The sequence below is a fragment of the Heterocephalus glaber genome, unplaced genomic scaffold, assembly GCF_053883595.1.
Source record: "Heterocephalus glaber isolate CG9 unplaced genomic scaffold, H.glaber_assembly_v1.0 deba00000071, whole genome shotgun sequence".
In the NCBI taxonomy this organism is placed as follows: domain Eukaryota; kingdom Metazoa; phylum Chordata; class Mammalia; order Rodentia; family Bathyergidae; genus Heterocephalus; species Heterocephalus glaber.
The window spans coordinates 7289033-7305036 of record NW_028258137.1 but is presented as its reverse complement, the minus strand read 5'-3'; the positions used below and the strand labels follow the sequence as shown (position 1 = coordinate 7305036).

The window sequence follows — 16004 nt, the reverse complement described above, 5'->3', positions numbered from 1 at the left end:
AAGGCAGGTAGCAGAACCACCGAGCTAAATCCCTGGCCCAGGATTATTATATTTTTATTGGCTAGGAGATTCTAGGAAATTTGAAACCACCAGTGTCTGGAGCGGGTGAAAGCAGCAGCCCAGAAAATAACAACCACAAGCCAGGGACGTGACATAGGGAAGTTTAGGGGCAAAAATCAAGGGAGTCTTAGCTATCATCTTTCCCCAGCTACTGCAGAGAATGGCAAATAGCAAAGACCTAATTGCTGAAGCACTCAATGTGAAGTTTGCAAATTTGTGATCCTTCATGAAAAGACCTAGCTGCCCTTGTTTATCGCTTCAGATACTTCTGTTCGTTTGTTTATCCATTCATTCATCCATCTTAGACATTTGTTGCATGTCTGATAAGCACTAATACCTTCTACATCACCCAGGCATCTTCTATACACTTACTGTGTTTCCCTTCATTTATTCTTTACTGCAACAATATGAAGGTAGGTGCAATTATTATCCTCATTTTGGAAATGGTCAAATCGAGGAAAGTGTAGACAGGGTATTAGCTTCCTATAGCTGCTACAACAAAACCATAAATTTGGTAATTTTAAACAATACCAACTTATCCTCTTATAGTTCTGGAGGTCAGAAGTCCAATATGGACTCCCAGGGTGAACTTGACTTCCTGCTTCTGGAGGAAGACCCCTCCTCCATCTTCCAAACCAGCAACAGCAGGTCACTTCCTTCTCACATGGCACCATGCTGACACCTACTCATCTGAAAGTAGATATTAGTGGTGGTTAATTGTGTCAACTTGGAGCTCCTGTGGGAGCTTGAAAGCCATGAAGGGGATTAGTAAAGCAAGCTATGAGTGTATCTTGGTAGTCATGCAGATATGACCTTGGGTAAGGTATTTGTCCCTCACCTTTCCTCTTGGGAACTATTCTCCTGCTCTGCTTCCCAGCCACAATGAGCTGAGCATCTTTGCTTCACCCATTCACCATAATGTTCCTGCTGTGGACCCAGGCGACCATGAACTAAATCCTCTGAAATCATGAGCCAAATAAAGCCTTTTGCTGGTGAGCTGTGGGTGTGGGCTATTATGTCCCAAGGAAAAGAAAGCTGACTAATACAGTACTTTTTCAAATACAATATCTACCTGCTGCTAAGTCTTGTAAATAAGGAGACAATGATTTGGGGCCAAATGTCAGATTTAACTTGAATGTCCAGGAACTCGCTGAGGCAAACATTCCTGAGAGTCCTTGGGAATCAGTGGTGCACAAGCTACATTGTTGGAACTGGGACAGCTTTTCAAGGGGAAACATACCTGGAAATGTGTGATGAGGCCAGATTGTTAGATACCTAATTACATTCTTTTGCCATCACAGTCTGCTGTAAAGCTATCTCCCTAGGATCTCATCCAAGAAAACTCAGTTTTACTTCACATTCTCAGCCTAGGAGACAAGACAGCTGGTATTTAGGATGTGAATTCTCAGTCCTTGATTTCTAATCCTGGCTCTGACATTGCTAGCTGGGTGATCTTTGGAAGTCACTGAACTCCATTTTGTTCATCTAGCTACCTAGCACTTCTCAGTCAGGAGTGATTTGCCCCCCACCAGAGGATATCTGGTAATGTCCAGAGATACCACTGGTTGTCACAACTAGGGGTGGGGAGAGGGCTGCTCCTGGCATTTGGTCCATACCAGAAATCGATCTAAGCATCTTGAGTACTCAAGAAACCCCCACAGCAAAGGATGCTCTGGCCCCAGATGCCTCTTGCATCAAGGTTGAAAGCCCATGTAGCACATAGGAATAGCAGCAGCACTGGCCTTCTAGGGCCACTTTCATGGAGATGACACTTGAAAAGTGTTTACCATGTTGCCTGGTGCATGCTGGGATGCAGTCGATGTTAACTATATTAACACATTAAAGTTGTGTATGGAGCACATTGTTCAATTTGTATCTCACCACTCACTCAGATCTTCTCCCCCTTACTCCTACACTGAAAACCAATACTTTTATAGCCACATTTAGTATGCATCCTTCACAGAGGCTTTTTAAGAAAAGAAAGAGGTCATCCAGCTAGGTTAGGGCAGGCACAGAGTCTCGGTGTCCTTGAAAACTCTGGTGCTCTGGCCCACCTCTCACAAATTCTCCTTCCTGGAATGAGGGCCAAGCACCATTATGAATATTACTACCTCAATTAAAACAGTTGTTACCATGTATCTGGCATTTTATATACTTATTTTAATTTAGTATTTCCTATAACTCAGAAATTAGGTCTCACTATCGCCCAGATGGTGAAGGCTCAGAAAATACTAAGTAACTTAGCCAAAATTAAATGGCTAGAGAGAGACAGTAGCCAGATTTAATCCTGCAACCACTTGACTAGTATCATACATTTTGTGATTCCACTGAGGCCACTAAATTTGGGTAGAGACCCAGAGAGGAAATTACTACAGCCTACCCCTGGCAAGAGAACACAGAGCTAAATATCTGCTCCTAGTCCAAGGAATGTCTTTCTGCTTCTTTGCACTACCGAGAGCTGTCAGGTACCTGCTTGAACATATTTGTTGCAGGCATTGAAAGTAGTCTTAAAGAGTTAAACATCTAAGCATTTGTAATCGTTCTTTAAATAATATTAAAAATTCATTTTCTACAACATTGGCTTAGCTCCTCTCTCCCCCTCCCAAGCAACAACGTCTATGGTTTTACAATCCATAATTCAAACCCAATCCTGGAAGAAATGTTAGAATGATAAACATGTTCCTCATGATGTGTGGCTGTTTGATGATACCACTATTGAGCAAGGAAATTAGACCCATGTCAGATGTGGCTTTGAAGGAGATACCTGCGGAATGGAGAGACTTTGAAAGAGATTTTTCTTCCAAGGGAAAAGTGTGTGGCCTGTGTACATCTATCTCCCCGCTGAAGTTTCTTAAAAACACATTGGACTTTTTCCCTTCTTTCTGATTTGTATTTCAAAATGTGTTTATTAGCTTCAAGATTTCTCTTGCCAAATAGAGTAATAATTGATGATTAATTGAATTTAAGCTTTTGTTGGTGTTGTTAGCACTTTCTTGTTATGATGGAAACACGTGAGTGACATTCACAGCTGATTTCTGAACATATTATAACATTCTCATGTACCACAGACAGCACTATAAATGGATGTCTCGTGTCATGGGAGGAATAGATGAGTAAGTGACTTAAATATGTCCTGTTTTCACAATGAATTCATGGATACAAAATGAATTCACAGGAAAATTTCCATCCCCAGAGCGAGACTTCCTAGGTTCGTCCTTTAGCATCTGCTTCTGTATTTCCTCCTGATCATAGAGCCTCAATACTTTTAAATGTAGTTGACAGGCTGATAACATCTGATCACCTTGGAGACTTTCAGAGAGGCAGGACCTATGCTTCTGTGCCATGGATGTGGGACCTGCACCGTTACCCAGAGCCCCAGTGAATCACATGGACATTCAAACTGGATAAGCACTGAGTATAAAGTCACTTGGCCAGGGACATCTTACCAGTAACAGTGTCAGCCTCAGCCCTGTTGAAGGAGGGTGTGGGATTCATGAGCTCCCTTCCAGTCCTAGGGTCATTGGCTTAACCACCGAGCAGTTTTCTTTGCACGTTCCCTGCAAGGCATCTGGAATCCTTTGGTGTAGTTCTGTTCTTATGTACTTTTCCATGCACAAACAACAGACCACAGAGCAGTATTCTTCAAGGGCACGTTCTGCAGTGTCAGGAATGTTCTATATCTGCTATCCAATATGGAAGTCACTAGCCATCCTTGACAATGGAGCTTCTGATATGTAAGCAGTATAACTAAGGACATTGATCTTCATGGCTTTTCATTTTAATGAATTGAATCTTAAATAGCCACAGATGGCTGTGGCCACCATGTTGAGTAGCACAGCTACAAGAGATAATCAGTGTGATGACGGGGGAGAGGAAGAGCCCCCAGAGGTACTGACCAAGGCTAGATTGCTATAGTTCTTGGTTCACCCAGGATTGGCCCCCAAACTGGAGATGACAGAGAGGACTTAAGGGATTTCCATTTGGTGGGTTTACATCTTGCCACGGTCCCTTTCTCTGCCTAATCTCCCACTTCCAGCCCTCTCTCCATTCAGAGGCAACTTTGGAGCCAACTTTGATTTCCTGTCTTCAGGCTTCCTAAAACGTCCTTTTACGTATCTCTATCTAAAAATTCCTTTTCATCTTCCAAGACCAGATTTAAAGCCTATCTTTCAACTCTGCATCAACCTCTGTTCTTTGGAGCTTCTATCTCCTACCATGTCCCTATTAGGTAGAAGGCAACATGGCCCACGAAGTGATTAGAAGAGCATGGCCCAGGCTCCTGCAATCTGAGTTTGAATCCCTATAAACTGATTGTGACTTACATGATCACATACATGTCACTGCCTTAGCTCAGTGCCCAGTGTGTCCTGAGCCTTCATGAAACTTACTTGTACTGTACTTATTTTTATCACTATGCCTTCAATATTGTCATATATTTGATGCCTAAACTCCATAATTTCTCTGCACAACAGAATGAGCAGCATATAGTAGATGTTTAATCCACACTTACTAAATGCAGGAATAAACTGACAAGTAAGTATATGGATAGATTTGATGGTCATATTGGTAAAGACTTGATTAGCTTATGGAGATATTCACTGAAACAGCCATGTCTCCCAGAGCCAGGAGTGTTTGAAAGTGACCGCCATCTGGGGATGTGGTTCCTGCCTAGTTCTACTGCCCATGTATAAATATCCCACCCTCACCTGTTTTCTGATGAAAAGAAGAAGATGGCAAAATTAATACTTTCTCATTATAGGGAGTTAGAAAATATCAGGGAAAAGCAATAGAATATTTGAAAAAGAGCATCATTGCATCAACAACACCAGACTACAAATTCTTAACATCTTATAGTCTTTCTTCTATGTTTTTTCCTATGTGTATTTTTACAAATCTGTGGTTTTACTGTATTTGCAATTGAGCCACATTTTTAAAAAATTTACAAATCTGACACATAACATCAAGTAGGTAACAATTTGGAGCAACTGGAGTTCTCACATATTTCTGGTGGGAGGGAAACTTAGTACAAGCCTATAGAAAACTGACAGTCTTTGCCTACAGTAATGTGTGCATATACAAGGATCTGGTAATTCTACTTCTAGGTACAAACCCTACAGAAATATACACACCTAGTCACCAGCAGAAGCCTCTGGAATAATCCTGCCATTGCTACATAACAGGAGTCAAGCCAAAGGCTCATCCCAAGAGGAGAATGGATGATTGTAGTGAGAACGTGGAAACCACGACTTAACACACCACCGATGATGACTTCTACAAACTATCCACTGGAACAAACCAGGGGCAAGGGAAGCCACCGGCTATGGCTCCATTTCTAAAGTTCAAAAATAGACAAAATCAATCTAAAGTCTTAGAGATGGTTTCCCTAGGGGAAAGTGATCCCCGGAATGAGCAAGGAAGGGTCTGGGGTTCCAGGAAGCCCTTATTTTCATTTTTCATCCAGGTACTGGGTGTAAGGGTGTGTTCGCTTTGTGAGAACTCATTCAGCTGTATGCTTAGGACTTGTACATTTTTCTATTGCTTGTTACACTTCTATCAAACCTGCTTTCAAAAATCTGTCATAGCATTTTTGCAAACTCCTTTTATAAAAACTAATAGCTGCAAAATGTTCCATCTGGATCATGTACCACAATTTCCCTAACTCCTCTCCTGTTGTTAGATATGTTTTTCTCCTGTTTTTCTGTTTGCGCTTTTCAATGTTTTAAGCCTACTTCCTGATGTGATTGGAAATGTGGATAAAGGTTTATTTCCTTAGGATTCAATGAGCAAAATCGAAGAGTTTTGAACCCCTTGATGCTTTTCCAAAGGGCACCTAACAGCCTGCCTTGCTTGTCATTCTTGCTGTGGGTTTGTTCATTTGTTTGTGTGAAATAAGTTCACCCCCCCCCCCCGCCAGGGTTCTGAGCAACTCAATCTTTTAAGAGTAGTGGATGAGTGTGAACATTTGATCATCCCCCCACCAACTGCAGGCTCTCACGAAGAAAAAGAATAACTTTTTGAAGAAAAGCATTCTAAGTGAGAATCCATGCTTCCCACTTTGAATTCTGCTTCCATAAAGATGGCTTTTTCCGCATCAGGCAAGCAGGAGCTTATGCTTCAGCACCCAATTTCCCAGCTCCAGGAAAAGCCAAACCCAGCCTGCTAAGCACTGAGGGTGCTGAGCAGAGAATCCTGTGCAGAACACAGGCAATTTCATGCCCGAAATGGATATTTTGCTCTGCTTCCTGAGCTGAAGTCAAGGGTTGAGCAGGAGGCCTGACAGGCCTTTAGCTGTAATAGCACAAATGTGCTGCTACAAGACCTGAAAACTGTTTTGAAAGATTTGCTTAGTTTTTCAAAAAGAATTGTCAGTTCCCAGCTAGCATGGGGCAGTTGATGCGGTGGGAAGGACGCAGTAGGGTAGACAAGTGCATGGACCACAGATATTCTTAGCAAGAATGCTGGCGGATTCCGGAGCTCATGGCTGTCCTTCCATCAATACAGAGACACCTATGAGTCACAAGCAAGCTGACGAGTGCAGGCCTCACACCAGAATAGAAGGAAATGATTGAAGACATCTCCTGACACATCCTGTTCACCAGGGAGGAGCTTCAGGACATAATGATTGATGCAGAAGGGCAGAGACCATTGTGCTAATCATTCTGTGTGTATGTGTGTGTGTGTGTGTGCGCGGGCGCACTCGTGTGCATGCTTGTATGACATTGAGGATTGAACCCAGGGCCTTCACACCGAGCTACATCCCCAGTCCTTTTTATTTTGAGACAGGGTCTTGATAAACTGCCCAGGCTGATCCTCCTGCCTCCGCTTCCCAGAGTGCAAGGGATTATAGACATAACCGACCATGCCCAGCTTCCAATCATTCTTAAGCGGGGGGGGGGGGGGTAGAGCATCCTTGGTTTTCATTGTTGATTTTATTGAGCAGGTGGATTCTTTTCTAAGCATCTTTTGGCTTTGCAAGAGGTGACAAAAGGGATGCTTCTGTGAATTTCACTCCAACCTGAAGGACCTCACTGTATAAACACGAATGTCTGGCTGTGAGACTCAGCCACTGCCACAGACTCCTTCCTGTGACACCTGGCAGAGGAGTCAGTGAATTATGTTTAAATTTGAAAACAAGAATCAGGTTTTTTTCCTGTGGGTAAGATAGTAAAGCCAGTCCAAAGGGCTGGTTGCGAAGACAAACTAAACTGGCCACCACTCCGTTGGCAGCTGAGCTAGAAGGGTTTCTGAAAAGGCAGCCCAATGTGAGAGGGCAGGGTGGGGGGTCCAGGTTGAGAAGGCAGGGCAGGGTCCCTCTCCCGGGTGATCTTTACAGTCTGGTGAAGGCTGCACCCCTACCCACCTCGGGTGAGCAGATTTGACACCTATCAAAATCTATCAATCTTATTTGCCATTGATCAAATTTTACATCATTGAAATTAAAAGCAATTTTGAAATTGTTCAAGCTTGTCCTTGTAAGTATAATAGAAATGCCTTCTTGGCCATTATAATTAAAGATGGCAGGAAATACGCTACAGGACCATGAAAAGGCAATGAAAACCAGAAAAAAACAAACAGCAAAACAATGTAAAGCTTTACCTGATAGGACCTCCATGGCTACCGAAAAGAACAAGCTGGTTCCTACAGCCTCACAGGAGAGAGGGTGTGTGGTAAGCTGCAGTGTGAAAAGGCAAATGCACACACACACACACACACACACACACACACACTCATTAAAAATCTCTCCTGCAAAGAAAGGCAGAAGAGATCTTTTATTTTGCACATTTCTGTGTTGCCTTAATATTTTCTTTTAAATCAAGAAAGTAAATGAAGGAAAGAAACAAAGAGAAAGAGAGGGAGGAAGGAAGGAAGGAAGGAAGGAAGGAAGGAAGGAAGGAAGGAAGGAAGGAAATATAGTAAGTTTTTTTTGTATTTCTGATAAAGACTGTTGGTTTTGTTTGTTCATTTTCTAAAGGGAAAGCAGTTGTTTGGTGGACAGTTTTAAATGGAACTGTTTTCTGTTAAGCTCTCACTGCAGAGTCCGTTCCTCTGTGCTGGGCTCTGCCTGCCCCCGACGTGAGCCTCCATTACCGTTCTGGTGAAAATGGCATCTTCTCCTTCACTTTCACCCTGGGTCCTCAGCTGTGCCTTTGAGGCAGGCACAGTTATGCCCAGGGAGTCCTGGCCTGGAACCTATTGCAGGAAGCTGTAGAATCAACCCTTCCATTAATACATTCAACCTTGAACCCCAGGCTAATGATGGCCCAAAGCTATTCCACCCACTTGCATCTTGAAAATGGAGATCATCGAATCTTAATCCTTAATTTTGGGGATAATATTGGTAGCTATTCATTTTGTTTTAAGAGGGCAAGCAAAGACATCATGTCCTCGAGTTTCAGACTGCTCACAGCTATTTGGCTTTGGGAAAGTTGTTAATTTCTGTACTACAGTTTTCTCAATGTTAACCACATGTGGATTATGCTTACTCTTCAGGGTTGCCATGAAATTAAATGCACTAATGCCAGTAGAGCAGTAGAGGAGGCTCCTAGTGTACAGAAACAAAGCCCAATAATTGCTGGGGATAATTGTTAATATTAAACAGATTTTATCACTTTGGCATTCAGGAACTTTAGTTTCCTCATCTACAAGATGGGGACAGTAATGCCAAGTTCTTAGGGTTGTGTGTGTGTGTGTGTGTGTGTGTGTGTGTGTGTGTGTGATTCTATAAGATAATGCACAGAAAATGCCCAAAGGGTAGCAGCTTAAAAACTCAACTCTGTTTCTGTGTTTGGCTTCTGTGCATCAGAGCCCCTCCCCAGTGGAGCAGCCATGTTGGTGCTCCTGGGAGCTCATCAGTGGCACCCCTGAGTGGAGGACAGTCACCTCGGCTAAGGTGGCCCAGAGGATTCTTGATGAGTCAGGCAAATAGTAGCAAAGGACAAGCCCCAGTGTCCTGCAAGCCAAGTCCCTTGTTCCTTGGAGCCCGAGGAGTAAAGGGAAAGAGGGCACTCAGAGCATCCTGCAAGCCCTGGGGAAACGGAGAGTGGACTATGGGGAGAAGTAAGTCAAGCTTCACAGCCCAGCTGAACACCCGAGGTGGAAGGCATGGAGGGCAGGGATGTTCATGGGAGGACAAGGAGCCCAAGTTTCCCCCAGCAATGGCCTCCATGGGCAAGAGCATACTAGAGAAAACCCAAAGCCTCTTGGTCATACTGGCTGGACATCAGTGCTCTTGGCCAGGATGTCTCTATGGGGAGAAGGGTTAGAGAATTCAGCAGTGCATGGCAAAGGGCAAAAATTCATCAAATTCCCAAGTGAAAGGGAAGTCTGGGGTCACTGCACTCTCTTTGAAACATGCTAGTATTGACTGAAGTGAGTGATGACTGCTGGGTATTTTGATATTTCTAGAATTCTCCATTTTGTTGTTCTCTAATGTTTAACTTCCCACCCCCAGCCTCACACTAGAATTTCTTTGATCTAGCATATGAAATCAAGTGTGTGTGGGGTGGGGCAGCAGCACTTTTACCCATGTGCAACTGTGATTTTCTCTGCCCAGAGAGGCAATGTAGGATAATAGTAAGAGTGTGGGGCTGGAGGCACACTTACCAAGATTGAATCCTGGCTCTCTTGCTTATAGCTGCATGACCCTGGACAGGCTTCCTACCCTGTCTGTGTTTTCACTTTCTCATCTGTAAAATGAAGCTGATATTAGTATTTCTTTCATGAGGTGCTCCGGATCAGCTAGGCTAATGTCTAGCATTTACTCAGCATAGTAAATGGCATACTGTAAATCCTCAATATGTGTGAGTTCTTATTTTATCATGATGGTTGTGTCATGATTATAAGGCCCTCACAATCCTCTGTGAGCAAAGGAAAAGTTGTCTTTCAAACAACAGCAGCTCTGCAGTTAACTTACTCATTCCTGCTGTCCAGAGTGGGTCTTAATGAGCTGTCATTATGTTTCAGAGTCCCTGTGTGTACAATGGAGATAATAGCACTTCGAAGGAGCTTCGAGGGGAGTAAATGAAGTCATTCATGTCTGTGGGATGCCTGGCCCGGCCCAAGCACCCAGAAAACGCCAGCCCCATTATCCCTCCTTCCAAAATACTCAACATTTTACTTCTAAGCAAGGACATCCAATTTAGACGTGTTTTATTTTCGTTTGTTTTCATTTACTTTTTCAACTAGTGAATTCAAAAAACCTGATTACTTCAATACTGGAAAACTATGTTGGGTGATCAAGGTAAATCAGGAAGGAAGCACTTTGAGGCCTTCATTAGCTGTGTGTATCACATGCAATTGCAGCTTTTGTCATCTTAAAAAATCTTATTTGCCTCATTTTGCTTATAAGCTCAAACTTGCCTTTGAGATTGCAACTGAAGAGTAAGAAAAGAAACACATGCCCCTTTGGTATGCTTGTTTTTCATTGCTGAGACTCTCTCATCACCTCAGCTCAGTTTTGCAGAAATTAGGCACTTAATAAAAGTCTGCTGGTTGGTTAGGAAAAATAATCTAGATAACCTATAATATCCCCTTCTATTAGAACAACCTTTTGTCTCCCCATATCTCTGGCCAGCACTATTTTATTTATTGCTGGTGTCCAGAGGAGGACTGGAGAAGAGCTGAAGTGTGTTGTGTGTTTGCCAATGGCTTGAGAGTATTTGTCCCAAACCAAGGGACTTCGTCCTGGCTCTGCTGTGTGACTTTGGCAAGTCATTCTCCCTCTCTGGACTTATTTCTGAGGATGCAAACTGAGAGGTGAGGTTCAATGGACTCAGTATACCTTCTCCCTTATTTTGCTGATGGATAGCTGGTAGCTTGGCATGATGGGGAGTCGTAGCGGTCCCTCATTTTAGGGGAGATCAGTCAGATCTGTGTAGGAAATTCTCTTCCGAAATCCCTAGCTGTGAAATGAGGATGAGCTTCCCAACCTCACCACACCTCCCTCTTCTTCATCTGTAGAAAGGAATAAGCAGCCCATCTTTGAGATGTTGCTGCAGGGTGGAAGGGGAGATTCAACACCGGGGACTCTGCTGGTGCAGATAAAGCGTTGGGTGAGTGACGACCATCATGGGTCCCTGCCTCTTCCTGGCCAGACCCTCTGTGCTGAAGGTGGCAGTCACAGTTCTTTCCTTCAGTCCTCTCCTGGGCTAATTAAGAGCAACCTCTAGGAGGACAATGCTGATGAAGCCAATAACAGGAATACAGTGTTTTGAGAATGTGCAATTAGGTCACTTAGTGGGCATGGTCCTTCTCCGTGCTGCACGGATGTGTCATTTGATACCAGCATGAAGATCAGTTCCTTCCTCTCTCAAAGCCGGCTTTATTGATCCCGTTATCCTAATGGGGGCATGGGAGGAAGGAGAAAGAAGGAAACGTTAGCACAGGAGGAGGTTAGGCCCACTGGATTCTGTCTTCATTCACAGAAGCTGTAGCCCGGGAAAGACGGGAAGTGTCCAGTATGAGCTTGAGCTCTGAGCTTCTTGCTCCCCTCTTTTCCAATCAATTCTTAGCCAGTAGCCATTTGTAATTCTCCATTTGTCTTACTGACCAGGGTCATGTCAGTTGGCAGGGCAAAGATTAGAGAAGTGGCAGATAAGTGGTTGATATCGCCGGTAATAAATGAATATGAGCTTCAAGCCCAGTGCAATTAAAAATGTATAAACTCACATTTTATTTCCCCTTAAAAGTTTACAATCTTCAGAATCCTTCTTGAGCCACCATTCAACTTGCTTTTTAGTCATCTTTGCTGATTAGAAAAAGGAAGGAAACTGAAAACCCAAGGAAACCGACACCAGGTAGCAGGAAGGGAAGCTGGTTCTGGGTACCTGCAGGGCCACTAGAAGAGGAAAAAGAGGTCCCTAGTCACCCTGGCCTTCACCATGGCAGTCATCAAGCTGTGAGCCAGCTTCTGTCCACCCAACACAAGCCTAGTCCAGGAAGTGGGCAAACCCTAGCGAACAAACTGAGGTCGACTTCAAACAGGCTTTATGGGTGGCTGAACCAAATGGCCTGCAGCAAGCCCGGAACCTGCATGCTTTCCAGGGCCAGAGAAATCTCATTCCAGCCACTCCTTGGGTCCACTGACCCATAGTTGGCCCCAGTTGAGCTGCGGAGGGTTTGCACTGTGCCACTGATGCCCTGTGTGTCAACCTGGGGCCCTGAGAATCCCAGCAAAGGGAGATGTGCTCTGCTAGAGGCCAGGGCCAAGGTGAGAGAGAGTTCCTAGCCCTGAGCTTAGCTCTCCTAGGTGCGTTATTTTACCCAACCCTCACAGAGGCGCTGGGAGCTGTGTTATCCCACCCCGACCACTTCACCGATGTGGAAAGTGACGGCCTGAAGTTGTTTCCCTGAAGGGAAGACCCTGTTCCTGCCTCTGCTCACAGTGGTCCAGCCCATCTGCCCTGTCAATCACCGGGTGGGAATAGGCTGGGGATGCTGCCAGGTTGGGGTCCCAGCCTGAATTTGACTCTGAAACCCTCTCTCCTGAGAGCGTGGTTTTCAGGGTGGAGGACCAACATGAGCCACAGCTCTGACTGACAAAGGAAATTCCATTTTCCCTTCCTGAGCAATCCTACTGGAAAGAGTGAGGACGGAGTCTCTGCCTGGCAGGGGAAGGGCCCAGCACCAGCACGGCACCGAAGTAGTTACCCACCGTTTTGTTCAACCAGACTATTTACAAGTAGTAACAGGGTATCTGTTTCCTGTCATCTCCATCATATATCTTAAGGCGGAGAGATTGGAAGCCCATTACAGTCTGATATCTAATCAATACACACCGTATTCCTACAGCAGGAAGTAAAAGAATAGGCCCTTGGGAACCAGGGTTCAAATTACTCTACTGTCGATTCCAGATAGCAGCTAATGATAGGCTAAGCTGGGATGGGGGGTGGGGTCGGGTGGGGGAGGGGGAAGAAGCAGCCTTCCTTTAATGGGATAGTTAATTCAAAGATCAGATATGTATTCACTTTTGCCTCATTTAAAAACTCCAGCTCCAGTCTCTTAGCAGGTGGAGAGGCGGGCACATTAGTGCCACAGGCTCCCCCTCCAGCTGCGAAAGCTTTTCTCTGTGCAGAGCCAAAATGTATTTTAGACATACACCTGTGTCACACATCATTTATATATGTTTGAGAAGAGAATTATGTATCTAGATGTATTTCCTATTATACTTAAAGAAGGCTAAAGGAACTCTGCATTTCTTTGTTTTGTTCAAAGTATTTACTGATGCCTTGGTACAGTTACCCTCATGAGGCTTCCTGCAAATCCCACCTCCTTGTTCTTCTGATTTCAGGAAGTTCACATGTTAGGGAGAAAATGCAATTACCAGAACAATGTTTAAGTTGAATTAGTGCTGCCACAGAGAGTGGAGAGCTGTCACTTGGAGAAAAGGGAAGAGTTGGAGCCATCAAACTCACAGCTTATGTCCTGTCTCTCCTGCCTGCTGGCTCTGTGTCCCTCTGAAAGGTAAGCAAACTCCTTGAGCTTCAAAGGCTTCGTTTGTAAAATGGGAATAACAATATTCCCCTCTTGGGTTACTGTCAGCATAAAGGTAAGAAATGTGCATGTTCTGATCTCATCACACAGCCTACAGCCTTTCCTCAAAAACAATGGCTTGTTGGGTTCTCAGGTGGCTGGTGTACATCCTCATTGTGCTAGCTAGCCTGAGATCCTGAAGGCAACCTGGTCCTTGCACACAGCTCTGCTTCTCCTAAACTGAACAGTGCTAGGTGGGCTAGGGTGCTCAAGGTCACAGTGGAGGGCCACTAGGACCTCCCCAACAGGGGGCACTAGAGGTGGGCTGCAGGGAGCAGTTGGAATGGCGGTGGGGATCCATCCCAGGTAGCTGTTAACTGCAGGCCTCAGTTTTAGGCAAACTCCCAGAACCAGCTTCCCTGCAGCCCTGGGAGGTGTGAAAGGTCTGGGAAGAGATTGGGAGGGATGAATGGTTTCCAGTCTGGCTCTGACATGGTCAGCTATGGCCTGTCTCAGACTTCTGGGTCTCAGCTCCTGGGACCCCATCCCTGAGACTCCTCTGTCTCTTTGAGCTTCTGATTTCTCTAAGTTGTTCTCTTTGTGCCCCACCTGGAGGAATGGCAGCTGCCTCCTAAAGTTATTACTGCTGTGACGTCTGTATTTGTCTTTTAAATTTTCCAACACCCATGTGATTAATCCCTTTTATTGAATTATTTAGCTAAAATACCTTGCGTGGTATGTGTTTGTTTTCCAAAGACCTTGGCTGATATCAAGAATGGCGGCCAGACGCAACCACAGCTGGTCCACAGAGATTCATTTCTATCATTCATACCAGATTAACATATAGCTTCCCAGAGGACTCACCAACAGCAACAGCAACAACAAAACAACAGCACACATGCACACACACCAGCAACATGTCTGTCCCAGTCCCTGATGTTACACCCAACGGCTCCCAAACTGAGACCGTAAGAGCCAGACTGGAAATCATTCATCCCTCCCAGTTTTCCCAGCCCTTTCCACAAAACCAAAGTCCTCTTCCACCATTTATAACTTGCTGTGCTTACACTGCAGCCTGGGGTCAGGGGAACTTTCCATTAAAAATTCTGAGTCTTATCTCTCCTGGCCAAAAATGCCTTGCTATATAAATAGCACATTAAAATTCAGAAAGAATATGTTTGACCTCAAAAATATTCCTTCCCACTTAAGAGGTTTTGCATTGTCTTATACAGGAGCCCAAAGGCTGGTTGTATGTCAAAGCCTGGAATTTAGTAGCTGTTAGAAGATGAAACTTCTGGGCCAGGGATTTAGCTCAGTGGCCCCGAACCTGCTTCACAAGCACAAGATCCTGAGTTTGATCCCCAGTATCTATCTTTAGCAGAGACAGGATGTTAGCAGGGGTTTGTGGGTCTACAGCCAATGCAACTCCATCATGACACTTAGAACTTTTTAAGTGACTGGAGTGGAAGAATATGGAAGAGTCAGTGTGTTTCCCTAAGTTCTGTTACTCCCAGGAGTCATACTGGTCACAACCTCCCAACCATGTGGGCAGCTCCATCTGCCTCTCTGTCCTTTCCTGTGCTGGGCATTTCTCCCAGACACCCTGCTCTCTCTTCTGGGCTTACCTATACTCCCTCATCCACCGAGACCCACTCCCTGGAATGCTGCAGGCTTTTGACTTTAAGATTAATCATACACTGTCATATTTCAGTCTGAAATGATTTCTGGTTTCCAAATGTGTTTTCCCTACCTTCTATGAAGAAAAAGGTCCATGCCAGCATTCTCTTCTTCTCTTAAAGAACCGAGCACAGCATTAAATTGGTTGAGTGATTCTTTCATCTAGTTTATGTGAAATGTTCATTTATACATCAGAACTGAAAAAAATACAATTTAAAAAATCATCTCCAGAGAAATAAATACTTTTTATTTAATTCTGGAAGCTCCAAATCCCACTGCTCCCCCTTTTGTTTTGGCTTCCAAAAGCTCATAGACAGTTTTTTGTTCACTTTCCAAAGTTTCTCTGGATCTAGGTTTTCTACTAAAATCACATCTCTTTCTTTCCATGCCCCTCCCATCATTCGTCATGCAACCTATGCCCTCCCCACCCATTTCATTTCCTGTATCTTGAACTTCTACCTCCATCTTAGTCAGTTTATTATTTTATCATATCTTTTTTATAAGCCCTAAATATATTTTGGAAATATATAAAGTATGAAAAGAACTTTCAAGTCCAGACTTAGGTACGTAATGAGATGATTTACACGTTCATGTTAGTGTATATAATTGTAATTCTTTTGTAGATAAGAGTAATAACTTTGGAATGACTTCCTCAGTGCATAACTATTCAATAGCCTTAATTAAATTTTAAGTAGTTTATTTTTCCAATATGAAAGTAATTTCTAAATTTCCATTATAAAATTTTAGGAAAAAGAGAAAGAAAAAAATATGCCACATAGTCCTAGCATCTAGAGTCA

The 16004-nt window shown here is 44.0% G+C and overlaps 1 long non-coding RNA gene across 1 annotated transcript in view; it reads right to left on the bottom strand.

The window, feature by feature from the left end:
• Positions 1-7853: 7853 nt before the first annotated feature.
• Positions 7854-16004, bottom strand: part of LOC101697807 (uncharacterized) — a 29120-nt gene continuing 20969 nt past the window's right edge. Inside the window, exons 2-4 of the long non-coding RNA XR_205162.3 lie at positions 15281-15404; positions 9664-11397; positions 7854-8263 (exon numbers count right to left, since the gene is read on the bottom strand). This is a non-coding gene — a long non-coding RNA (uncharacterized LOC101697807). The remainder of the gene's footprint in view (positions 8264-9663; positions 11398-15280; positions 15405-16004) is intronic.